Source organism: Mus caroli, unplaced genomic scaffold (assembly GCF_978045245.1).
Source record: "Mus caroli unplaced genomic scaffold, Mus_caroli_1 scaffold_19, whole genome shotgun sequence".
NCBI lineage: Eukaryota > Metazoa > Chordata > Mammalia > Rodentia > Muridae > Mus > Mus caroli.
Genome location: NW_028227274.1, coordinates 40,885,001 through 40,898,768, shown reverse-complemented (window position 1 = coordinate 40,898,768; position 13,768 = coordinate 40,885,001). Strand labels below are relative to the sequence as shown.

General features: G+C 40.4%; 1 pseudogene; it reads left to right on the top strand.

Annotated features, from left to right (window-relative positions):
* The window catches only part of LOC147000267 (dihydropyrimidinase-related protein 3-like), a 42,557-nt pseudogene that overhangs the window by 24,867 nt on the left and 3,922 nt on the right, over positions 1–13,768 (top strand).

Here is a 13,768-nt window from a genome sequence, read left to right as displayed (position 1 = left end):
ATCTCCCTGGTGGTTCCTCATTCAGTATTAACCATGACTGAAATAGATGATACCAGAGGGCATCTATTGTCCTCAATTCCCATTGAAGGGAACAATTAGAAGTGGCTCAAGCAAGCATCTAAGAATTTGTGATCATCTTGACTGGGAATTGTGTGCATCTCTGAACCAAAGGCTGTCCAGAGACATCATCTGGCCAGACAGCATCATCTAGCCAGTCCTGAGAGCCCATCACAGGAGTGTGGTCACTCCACCTGATCATTCAGGTCAGAACAAGTTATTTTAGAAAGAAGTGGAATGGCTTTTACACTGTGGTCTTCATGATCCAGGGCTCTGTCCTCTTTGCCTTTCTGCCTTCTGCTGTGCTGTCCACTGTTTTTAATTTAACCAGGGCTTGCAATATCTTGAACTCCTTGTTCAAAGATTTTTATTGTTATTTGTTTTTTATTTATTTATTTTGTTCCTTGTCCTTAATGATAGGCTCCTGGGCTTAGAGTCTTAGAGAAACTAGAGATGTGGGCTGTGCTTGATTGTGAAAGGAGATTCCCTAGGCAATCATACCTTGTTACTGACCTGTGCTGAACAATCTGGGAGCAGAGAGACCTAAGATGAGTGATTCATCAGCTAAGTGATCCCGGGGAACATCTATGTCAGAGTGACTATGGTGCTGAGGGGCAGACCATGTATTTCATGTATTTGGCCATGGTATTTCTGGCCATGTATTTCAGGACTCCGGCTTTCTGGACCCTTTTTCAATGGGAGAGGAATCTTTCTAGGTGTCCAAATGTCTTCCTAGTGGTGAGGTTCTGGAGTATTTCTCACTTTTCCATGTTTATGGACAACCTGCTCTTTTATGTCTCAGCAGTTAATGATCCTACTCCATGGCTAACAGGCATTTGGGAGAACCAGGAAAGCAGTCGGATTCTCCTTGCTAGAACTGAGGTCTGGATAGGAAGTGGGAAAAGGAGGGAGAAAGGAAGAACAGGAGAGACCACTACACTCACCCTATCCAACTGGTACCTTAATCTCACATGCCCTATGCTGGTGTATCTCATGTGAGCTCTGTGCTCAGAATCACCTGATGATGGAGTGTTTTCAGGTGTGAAACACTTCATATTCAGGATAGAAACTTCTGACCATTAGCCTTCTGACTTGAGATTGTCTGGTAAGGAGGACTCACACAGCTGTTCTTCCAGGGATAAGGGGATGTGCAATTCTGGGACAAAATAAGGGGCTGCAGATACTGAAGCTATGAATATCTTTTGGGCAACTATTCTCAGGGAGAATTGAGAGTACTACCAACAGGGAGATGGAATGTGGCTTCCTTGTGGATTTGTTCTGGTTCAATTTCCAAAGGATCTCATCAGCTCTCACCCATGCTGCTTAAGACCTCTGGTTCTCATAATTAGTATAAAAAATGTTATAAGTTAAGGCTGGCAGGGATGTGGGGGGGTGTCCCTCTCTATAAAAGCACTTGTGTCAAAGAACAAGGACCTGGGCCAGTCTCTTCTATACACACACACACACACACACACACACACACACACTGTGTAATACAGTGACGCACTGACATGAATATTATAAATACTGACTTCTCAAACAATTCTAAAAAGTGATGGGCATTATTATCATGCTGTTTTGAATGAAGAAATTCATGCAATCAGCTGGGTGGATCAGTATCCAAATTCCCATATAATTGAGAATGTTACTTCTCCAACTTCTATTCTAAATGTGGTCCTAAGGAACAGTTGGTCCTCTCAAGGTTGCATTTCTCATAATTGTCAAGTGTTTTCCTTGAATCTTACTTCTTCATTTCTCTGTCAATCTTTTTATCACCACCCCATAAGACAGCGATGTATATGTCAATTATTGCTAGTCTCATATTTTTTTCTGTAGTAGATACCACTAACCAGTCATGGATATCTTCTAGTGAAACTAGACACATTATTAGAATTTCCCCTAGATACTATTCCAGTGAACTGTTAACAATTGATTGAAGTTGAAACAAGGTAAAATCTCTTTATAATGCTGGCTACAAAATGTCATAGAAAGTGGTTGTGCAAACTCTGGAGACAGAATGTAGAAAAAGATGAAAGTCAAAATGTGCGTAAGGCTTGTCACCATATGGTTCTCCCAAGATGCTGATGTCTAGAAATGATGGGCCAACCAACTTTAAGGAAAATCATTTCCTTCTGAATCACTATCTCTTTCTTAAAAGTTTAACATAAGCCTCATACAGCACCCAAGGGCCAGTTCCATCTTAATGCATTGAATATTACTGGGTCTCCAGTTCCGAGACACTGTTTGTCAAATTGAAAAATGCATAGTCAAGGAAAACCATGATTAAAATATAAAACAGCAGTAACAAAACTATGTAAGAGGCCTGTATTCTACAGAATGGGTTTTACCCTGTAGGGTCATACCTTATCCTTGGACCAGGAGGAGCTGGCAGTCCCCAGCAACGTGAAACACACTTGGAACTTTGGGCCTCTACAGTGGAAAAGGGTAGACAGGAAAGGAATTAGTATAGGAAAGAAGACTCAATCAGTTAAGCATCTGCCATGCAAGCATGCGAAAGCTGGGCATGGTGGCCTACTCTGATAGTCATAGCTCAAGGGATGGAGACAAGAGAACCACTGGACCCTACTAGCAAGCTTACCTTGTCTAGTCAGTGAGCTGCCAGTTCAGTGAGAGACTGCCCCAAATAGTAAAATGGAGGACAGAGAAGGCATCCAATGTTGGCTTCTGGCCTCTAGACCCATGCACACACATGTATAAGTACATTCCCAAATTATTTGTACACACACACACACACACACAATTAGTATTTATTGAGTATCTACCACAGGCCACACCTTTCTTGTATGCTAAGTCCTTTCAGAAGTTTGGGAGTGGAAACAATGTCTTCAGTTCTAGGTCATAATGCTTTGACATGTTAATGTGTCCTGTAATCACATAATCAGTAAATAGTTTTATTTTCTTCCTGTCAAACGTAAAATTGTCTCAAAGTGTGAGGCTTACAGTCAGAGCTTATAACTAATGACTTCTTATTGTGAACATTGATTCATCCAGTCATTCAAAACATTGTTCACATTTAATAGAGAAACAGACCTAAAATAAAACTGGGAATAGAAATTGAACCTCTGAGTTGCCTCACTCCAGAGACACAGTCTTGAGCAAAGTTATAGTTCTGATTAGATATGCTGGAACAGAGCACTACACATCTCTTACAAACCTGATATCCACTTCTTCCAGGAAATGTGGTCTTTGGCGAGCCCATCACTGCCAGCCTGGGAATAGATGGAACTCATTATTGGAGTAATAACTGGGCCAAAGCTGCTGCATTTGTGACATCCCAACCTCTGATACCTGACCCTACCACACCTGACTACATCAACTCCTGGCCAGGTTGGTGTCAGAATGCCATGTATTCTGTGGGATCATCTTGGGGCCACCTTGGATGTGGGCTGTAGTAGTATTAGTCTAAGTGGAAGATGAGTGTCTACAGCATCAAATTCTCCAGCAGTTGTGAGTACAGAAAACTGTCTCTTCTACCTCACAGTTCAACTGATGACACAATTCCAGTGTGAATGATGGTTCTAGCAATTGATGCCTAACTTGGCCAAGCTTGGGCTCTCTCTTGCCCCTCATAACAATTTTATGAGTGAGGCTCATTTTATAGATTAATCGACTGATGGTCAGGGCATTTAAAAGCTCTTTTTCAGGACTCAAAGCATTGTCATGATGACACTTAGTCAGCGATTATAGGGAGATTAAAAAATCAGGCCACTGGTCATTTGAGTCCTTGCAAGTTTAGTTTCTATTTGTATGTGTGTTTATATGTGTGCACACATAGGAGTGCATGCTTGTCTGCGTATCTTTATGTGTGTACCTCATGTGAAGGTGACATCAGAGGCCAGAAGAAGGTATAAGATAGCATGGAGCGGGAGTGAGGGCCAGTTGTGAGCCAGATGATATGACTGCTGAGGACCAAACCTGGATCCTCTGTAGCAAGAGTGAATGATAATAACCACTGAGCCAGTTCTCCAGCCTTCATCTGAGTCTTTGTAATTGGCCACAGAAGACATGATCTGATTCTACTTCCTCACTTTACGGATGGGTAACAGCCCAAGGAGGAGAGGAAAGTTAGCCAAGATCACACAGCTTAGTAGGAGATAGAGATATTACAAATGAAGTCATGAAGACATGATTTTTGGTTACCCAGTATTTTTCAGCCATCTCTCCTAAACATGTGCAACTTTATCTTTTTCCAGCGGGGATCTGCAGCACTCTGGAAGTGCCCACTTACCTTTAGCACTGCCCAGAAAGCCATTGGGAAGGACAACTTCACAGCCATCCCTGAAGGCACCAATGGTGTAGAGGAGCATACGTCTGTCATCTGGGACAAGGCTGTAGTAAGGGACTGAGGGGGAGGGTGGCCCAGGTAGAACTATCCATGAACCAAATGAAAGGCTCAGGCACTAATCAAACTAAAACCTGTCCCTCAGGGAATCCTTGAAGAGTATGTTCGGGTGTAGGTGAGGTCTACAACCTCATGAGATGTCCATGGATGTTGCAGGAGGTTTGACCACACTGTGTACACCAAGACTGAGTTATTTACTGGGAAAACCTGTTTTTCCTTGTGTGTCTACGCCCTAGCATACAACTTTAATCCAAGAGCTTTCTGTTTATTGAAAACAGGGTTAAAGTTAAACATTGGTCAAAAGGCAAAACAAGCAACCAGAAAGGGAGTGAACATAGAAAAAAAAAAAAAAACAGAGAGTAAGAGGATGAATACAGAGAGACACAGAAAGTAGAGAGGAGGGCTATTTGGTTTGAGGGTTATTGAAAAGTCATGGAGGAGAACTTAGTTTTGGGACATCAGCTGTGGATGAAGGTCATCAAAGGGTCATCTGGATGTTTTATCTGCCTCCCTGAGCTAGCAGGCTCTTACCCCAGTATTTGGCTCCTGACTCTTTTTTAGCAAAATCAAATGTTTGAAATTTTGTTAAAAACAACACAGAGAGCCAAGTGGCTTGTGTAACTTGGGAATTCACCTACTAGGAATGACTTCTAGGGTCTAGAAACTCTAAGACAGCTTCCATACACAGCTTACTGTCATCCAATCTCATGATCTGTATTTAAAGGATAGTGAGTCCATTCTTTGTGTTAGAAAAGTTTTATAATTTCTTTTCAAAATGTTGGATATGAAATTTAAAATGGAAAGCAATTCATCTGTCCCTAAAGCCACCATGTCATAACAGGAGCATCCCACATTGAAGGCTTGTGAACACCCCAGCCTATAAAAGGGATTGACTCTCAGTGTCCCTTGGCCAAGTAGCAATTTTTCTCCCTGGTTTAATCATAAAGATTGATGAAAGAAATAGCCATATCAATAAAGACACTCCTGAAGATTTTAGTAAAAATCATATTAACTTCACTATTCAGTCTGCTCCCTATGTGCAGTGCCAGTACAGTGTCTCTGAAATAACTAATGCCTCCTTCATCTATGTGGGCAATCCAGTAAGCCACTTGTTTGTGGAAATTTAAAGGCAGGGTTTGAAAGTTAATTCTTTCCATACTCAGGCTATTTGTTTTAAGAAAAGAGAAATTATAATCTTTTTGTCTCTTCTCTCATGTGGTTGGCTTTTTTCTATTTTTGTGAGCATTCTGTCTTTATGGATTCTTTATCTTACAGATACTATCTCAATGTATTAAAAATTAATATAAAACATACATGCTGCATACGATGCTTCTTTCAATATGGAGCCTGTAACTAGTTCCCTAAGATTAAGTCACTGGTGATAATCATAGTTGATTTACTATATAAGAGGATTCTGTTATGGCCATAGGGCAACAAAATCACCACCATACACTTCTGAAAACACATCCTTATCATTTTTTTTGTAAAGTAGAAATCATTCTATTTTATTTTTTAATTTTTTGTATATATTTTTATTATGTATTTTCCTCAATTACATTTCCAATGCTACCTGAAAAGTCCCCCATACCCTCCCCCCAACTATCCTACCCACCCATTCCCACTTTTTGGCCCTGGCCTTCCCCTCTACTGGGGCATATAAAGTTTCGGTGGCCAATGGGCCTCTTTCCAGTGATGGCCGTCTAGGCCATCTTTTGATTCATATGCAGCTAGAGTCAAGAGCTCTGGGGTACTGGTTAGTTTATAATGTTGTTGCACCTACAGGGTTGCAGACCTCTTTAGGTCCTTGGATACTTTCTCTAGCTCCTCCATTGGGTGTCCTGTGATCCATCCAATAGCTGACTGTGAGTATCCACTTATGTGTTAGCTAGGCCCCGGCATAGTCTCACAAGAGACAGCTATATCAGGGTCCTTTCAGCAAATGCTTGCTGGTGTATGCAATGGTGTCATCGTTTGCAGGCTAATTATGGGATGGATCCCTGGATATGGCAGTCTCAAGATGGTCCATCATTTTGGCTCAGCTCCAAACTTTATCTCTGTAACTCCTTCCATGGGTGATTGTTTCCAATTCTAAGAAGGGGCAAAGTGTCCACACTTTGGTCTTCGTTTTTCAGTTTCATGTGTTTTACAAATTGTCTCTTATATCTTGCTATACTAAGTTTCTGGGCTAATAGCCACTTATCAGTGAGTACATGTCATTTGAGTTCTTTTGTGATTGTGTTACCTCACTCAGGATGATGCCCTCCAGGTCCAACCATTTGCCTAGGAATTTCATAAATTCATTCTTTTTAATAGCTGAGTAGTACTCCATTGTGTAAATGTACCATATTTTTTGTATCCATTCCTCTGTTGAGGGGCATCTGGGTTCTTTCCAGCTTCTGGCTATTATAAATAAGGCTGCTATGAACATAGTGGAGCATGTGTCCTTCTTACTGGTTGGGACATCTTCTGGATATAGGCCCAGGAGAGGTATTGTGGGATCCTCCAGTAGTACTATGTCCAATTTTCTGAGGAACGGCCAGACTGATTTCCAGAGTGGTTGTACAAACTTGTAATCCTACCAACAATGGAGGAGTGTTGCTCTTTCTCCTCATCTTTGCCAGCATCTGCTGTCACCTGAATTTTTGATCTTAGCCATTCTGACTGGTGTGAGATGGATTCTCAGGGTTGTTTTGATTTGCATTTCCCTGATGTCTAAGGATGTTGAGCAGTTTTTCAGGTGCTTCTCAGCCATTCGGTATTCCTCAGGTGAGAAGTCTTTGTTTAGCTCTGAGCCCCATTTTTAATGGGGTTATTTGATTTTCTGAAGTCCACCTTCTTGATTTCTTTATATATATTGGATATTAGACCCCTATCTGATTTAGGATAGGTAAAGATCCTTTCCAAATCTGTTGGTGGCCTTTTTGTCTTATTGACGGTGTCTTTTGCCTTGCAGAAGCTATGCAGTTTCATGAGGTCCCATTTGTCAATCCTTGATCTTACAGAACAAGCCATTGCTGTTCTACTCAGAAATTTTTCCCCTGTGCCCATATCTTTAAGGCTTTTCCCCACTTTCTCCTCTATAAGTTTCCATGTCTCTGGTTTTATGTGGATATCCTTGATCCACTTAGATTTGATTTTAGTACAAGGAGATAGGAATGGATTGATTTGCATTCTTCTAAGTGATAATCACCAGTTGTGCCAGCACCATTTGTTGAAAATGCTGTCTTTCTTCCCCTGGACGGTTTTAGCTCCCTTGTCGAAGATCAAGTGAACATAGGTCTGTGTGTTCATTTCAGGGTCTTCAATTCTATTCCATTGGTGTACTTGTCTGTCGTTATACCAGTACCTTGCAGTTTTTATCACAATTGCTCTGTAGTACAGCTTTAGGTCAGGCATGGTGATTTCACCAGAGGTTCTTTTATCCTTGAGAAGAGTTTTTGCTATCCGAGGTTCTTTGTTATTCCAGATGTATTTTCAGATTGCTCTTTCTAATTCATTGAAGAATTGAGTTGGAATTTTGATGGGGATTGCATTGAATCTGTAGATTGCTTTTGGCAAGATAGCCATTTTTACAATGTTGATCCTGCCAATCCATGAGCATGGGAGATCTTTTCATCTTCTGAGATCTTCTTTAATTTCTTTCTTCAGAGACTTGAGGTTCTTATCATACAGATCTTTCACTTCCTTAGTTAGAGTCACGCCAAGATATTTTATATTATTTGTGACAACTGAGAAGGGTGTTGTTTCCCTAATTTCGTTCTCAGCCTGTTTATTCTTTGTGTAGAGAAAAGCCATTGACTTGTTTGAGTTAATTTTATATCCAGCTACTTCACCGAAGCTGTTTATCAGGTTTAGGAGTTCTCTGGTGGAAATTTTAGGGTCACTTATATATACTATCATATCATCTGCAAAAAGTGATATTTTGACTTCATCTTTTCCAATTTGTATCCCCTTGATCTTCTTTTGTTGTGGACTTGCTCTGGCTAGGACTTCAAGTACTATGTTGAAGAGGTAGGGAGAAAGTGGGCAGCCTTGTCTATTCCCTGATTTTAGTGGGATTGCTTCAAGCTTCCCACTATTTATTTGATGTTGGCTACTGGTATGCTATAGATTGCTTTTATCATGTTTAGGTATGGGCCTTGAATTCCTGATCTTTCCAAGACTTTTATCATGAATGGGTGTTGGAACTTCTCGAATGTTTTTCCCCATGTAAGGAGATGATCATGTGGTTTTTGTCTTTGAGTTTGTTTATATAATGGATTACGTTGATGGATTTCCATATATTAAACCATCCCTGCATCGCTGGAATAAAACCTATTTGGTCAGGATGGATGATTGCTTTAATGTGTTCTTGGATTCTGTTAGTGAGAATTTTATTGAGTATTTTTGCATCTATATTCATAAGGGAAATTGGTCTGAAGTTCTCTATCTTTGTTTGATCTTTCTGTGGTTTAGGTATCAGAGTAATTGTGGTTTCATAGAATGAGTTGGGTAGAGTTCCTTCTACTTCTATTTTGTGGAATAGTTTGTGCAGAACTGGAATTAGATCTTCTTTGAAGGTCTGATAGACCTCTGCACTAAACCCATCTGGTCCTCGGCTTTTTTTTTTTTTTTTTTTTTTTTTGGCTGGGAGACTATTAATGACTGCTTCTATTTCTTCAGGGGAATATGGGAATGTTTAGATCATTAACTTGATCCTGATTTAACTTTGGTACCTGGTATCTGTCTAGAAATTTGTCCTTTTCGTCCTGGTTTTCCAGTTTGTTGAGTATAGCCTTTTGTAGAAGGATCTTATGGTGTTTTGGATTTCTTCAGGATCTGTTGTTATGTCTCCCTTTTCATTTCTGATTTTGTTAATTAGGATGCTGTTCCTGTGCCCTCTAGTGAGTCTAGCTCAGGGTTTATCTATCTTGTTGATTTTCTCAAAGAACCAACTCCTAGTTTGGTTAATTCTTTGAATAGTTCTTCTTGTTTCCACTTGGTTTATTTCACCCCTGAGTTTGATTATTTCCTGCCGTCTACTCTTCTTGGGTGAATTTGATTCCTTTTTTTCAAGAGCATTTGGAGGTGTTGTCAAGATGCTAGTGTGTGCTCTCTCTAGTTTCTTTTTGGAGGCACTCAGAGCTATGAGTTTCCCTCTTAGAAATGCTTTCATTATGTCCCATAGGTTTGGGTATGTTGTGGCTTCATTTTCATTAAACTCTAAAAAGTCTTTAATTTCTTTCTTTATTCCTTCCTTGACCAAGGTATCATTGAGGAGAGTTTGTTCAGTTTCCACGTCAATGTTGGCTTTCCATTATTTATGTTGTTATTGAAGATCAGCATTATGCCATGGTGATCTGATAGGATGTATGGGACAATTTCAATAATTTTGTATCTGTTGAGGCCTGTTTTGTGACCAATTATTGGTCAATTTTGGAGAAGGTGCCATGAGGTGCTGAGAAGAAGGTATATCCCTTTGTTTTAGGATAAAATGTTCTGTAGATATCTGTTAAGTCCATTTGTTTCATAACTTCTGTTAGTTTCACTGTGTCCCGATTTAGTTTCTGTTTCCACGATCTGTCCATTGATTAAAGTGGTGTGTTGAAGTCTCCCACTATTATTGTGTGAGGTACAATGTGTGCTTTGAGCTTTACTAAAGTGTCTTTAATGAATGTGGCTGCCCTTGCATTTGGAGCATAGACATTCAGAATTGAGAGTTTTTCTTGGAGGATTTTACCTTTGCTGTGTATGAAGGGTCCCTTCTTGTCTTTTTTGATAACTTTGGGTTGAAAGTTGATTTAATTTGATATTAGGATGGCAACTCTAGCTTGTTTCTTCAGACCATTTGCTTGGAAAATTTTTTCTAGCCTTTCACTCTGAGGTAGTGTCTGACTTTTTCTCTGAGATGGGTTTTCTGTAAGCAGCAGAATGTTGGGTCCTGTTTGTGTAGCCAGTCTGTTAGTCTATGTCTTTTTATTGGGGAATTGAATCTATTGATATTAAGAGATATTAAGCAAAACTAATTGTTGCTTCCTTTTATTTTTGTTGTTAGATCTGGCATTCTGTGCTTGTGGCTGTCTTCTTTTTGGTTTGTTGAGAGATTATGTTCTTGCTTTTTCTAGGGCGTGATTTCCATCCTTGTATTGGTTTTTTTCTGTATTATTCTTTGAAGGGCTGGATTCTTGGAAAAATAATGTGTGAATTTGGTTTTGTCGTGTAATACTTTGGTTTCTCCACCTATGGTAATTGAGAGTTTGGCCAGGTATAGTAACCTGGGCTGGCATTTGTATTTTCATAGTGTCTGTCAAACATCTGTCTAGGCTCTTCTGGCTTTCATAGTCTCTGGTGAAAAGTCTGGTGTAATTCTGATAGGCCTGCCTTTAAATGTTACTTGACCTTTCTCCCTTACTGCTTTTAATATTCTATCTTTATTTCATGCATTTGTTGTTCTGATTATTATGTGTCGGGAGGAATTTCTTTTCTAGTCCAGTCTATTTGAAGTTCTGTAGGCTTCTTGTGTGTTCATGGGCATGCCATTCTTTAGCTTTGGGAAGTTTTCTTCTGTAATTTTTTTGAAGATATTTGCAGGCCCTTTAAGTTGAAAATGTTCATTCTCATCAACTCATATTATCCCTAGGTTTGGTCTTCTCATTGTGTCCTGGATTTCCTGGATGTTTTGAGTTAGGATCTTTTTGTGTTTTTTATTTTCTTTGATTGTTGTGCTGATGTTCTCTATGGAATCTTCTGCACCTGAGATTCTCTCTTCCATCTCTTGTTTCTGTTGCTGATGCTCACATCTATGGTTCCAGATTTCTTTCCTAGGGTTTCTATCTCCAGCGTTGCCTCACTTTGGGTTTTCTTTATTGTTTCTACTTCCCTTTTTATGTCTTGGATGATTTTATTCAATTCCATCACCTGTTTGGTCGTGTTTTCCTGCAATTCTTTAAGGGATTTTGTGTTTCCTATTTAAGGTTTTCTACTGTTTATCTGTGTTCTCCTGTATTCCTTTAAGAGGGTTATTAAGTCCTTCTTGATGTCCTATACCATCAGCATGAGATATGCTTTTAAATCCGGGTCTAGATTTTCCTGTGTGTTGGGGTGCCCAGGACGAGGTGGGGTGGGAGTGCTGCGTTCTGATGATGGTGATTTCTGTTTGTAGGATTATTACATTTGCCTTTTGACATCTGGTAATCTCTGAAGCTAGTTGTTATAGTTGAATCTGGTTAGAGCTTGTTCCTCAGGTGACTATGTTAGCCTCTATCATCAGACCTGGTAGACTAGTTCTCTCCTTAGTTTCAGCGGTCAGAATATTCTCTGCAGGCAAGCTCTCCTCTTGCAGGGAAGGTGCCCAGATATCTGGTGTTCAAACCTGCCTCCTGGCAGAAGTTGTTTTCCACTCACCAGAGGTCTTAGGATCCCGTGGGGGATCCTGTGTGGGTCCTTGTGGGTGTCCTGAGACTCTGTGGGCAAGGCACCCCAGTGCTGGAGTGGACTAGAAGGAACTTGTGCCCCTGATCAGGCCGGGTTATCTGCTTCCCTAGTTAATGCAGTCTCAGGTCCCTCATGATTGGATTGGAGCAGACTCTGTGTTCCCCTCACCACATGGGTCCTTTCGGGTGTCCGGAGACACTGCAGGCAAGGCACCCCAGTGCTGGAGTGGACTGGAAGGCTATCCTTATCATTTAGCAATAATACCTTGAATCTTTTAATTGATAACATGATACATTCTCAATAAAGGAACCTCAGACAAGTACATACATTTAAAAAAAAACCCTCATAATTCTATAATACAGGGATGTCCACTATCACCATCTAAGCAAGGTTTTGTATATGTATTCTTTGAGCCTACAAAAATACACATATACTGGAAGGAGGTGCTCACACTCACATGGTTTTTACTGTAAACTCTCTTTGATCCTTTTTGGAATTAGTAGAAGTAAATGCTTAAGTAAACACGAAGATAGCTAGAAAAAGTGCATTCTTTAGGAAAAGTCTTAAGCCACACATTTCCACATTTTCCCTGTGAAGTTCATACTGCCCAGCTGGACACTGACCAGTGTCATGACCAGTTGACACTGTTTGGGGGGGTACTGTTATCTGCTTTTTGTAGTTTTGCCTAACTTCTAGAAGTGCAGAGAAAGTATAGGATTGAGTACTGGCAGTGGTACTCAAACCTAGCACCAACTAGTATCCCTTAACGTGCAATGTTGTCTTCCTGCTGAACAAGAGAGGAAGGAAGTGAGAAACCCTAATCTAGGTAGTAATGGCCATTCCTTCTAAATCAAAGGGTGTTATGGAATTGTGTACCAGCAGGGCCTGAAGGTCATGTTTCACTGAATGCACCACTAAGCCACTAATTACAGGCACACTGTGCAATGTTGCTGGGGGTGTTGTGGCTGAGTTTGTGATAATATGACCAGCAGTGGAAGTAGAATTCCAATTAGAGAATCTTAAAAAAAAACAAGGCATTTTGCTTTGCTCGAGCCATCCCTCTCCAGGATATGTCAGTCTCCTGCTTTTTTGTTTGTTTGTTTGTTTTGTTTTGTTTTGTTTTATCAAGGCAGGCAGGTGTGTCCTGAGCTTGGATTGGCTTTACTTTGTGACTCTGTTCCTGGTAGCACCAAAGGAGGGTCTGAAACATAGATGATAACCCCATTCTTCTTTCTTCTCTTCCTACACCCATGGCATGGCTTTGTCCCCATCCCTGAACCTAGGTTGCCAAATACAACATCTTTGAAGGGATGGAGCTGCGTGGGGCATCTCTGGTGCTTATCTGCCAGGGCAAGATCATGCTGGAAGATGGCAACCTGCATGTGCCTCAGGGGGCTCGCCGCTTCACTCCCTGCAGCCCATTCTCTGACTATGTCTATAAGGGCATTAAAGCAAGGAGGAAGGTGAGTACCAATGAGGTATGGGGGTTAGAAAGGAAGTCTCATGCAGCCCCTGGGGTTCTGAGGACCAGGCTTCATCAGACTCTCCCAGGCAAAGCTATAGCAACAGTTTGGCCCTGAAGCAATGATGTGCAGAATTCAAAGGCTTCAAAGAAAATGTCTAAAAAATGTTTAGCCAAAGAAAAACTTCATTTCCCCAAATAATTCTAATACATTATTTTACATTATTATAGTACTTCAGTTTAAACTTTATATGCCCCAGTACAGGGGAATGCTAGGACCAAGAAGCATGAGTGGTGGGTAGGGAGTGGGGGGGGGGGGGGTAGGGTATAAAGAACTTTCAGAATAGCATTTGAAATGTATATAAAGAAAATATCTAATAAAAAATAAGGTAAAAAAAACAATTAAGTTGGCACTTCAAAAAAACTGGAAATATTTGATGTAATGTTAATATATTTTCATAGAAAAATTGTTC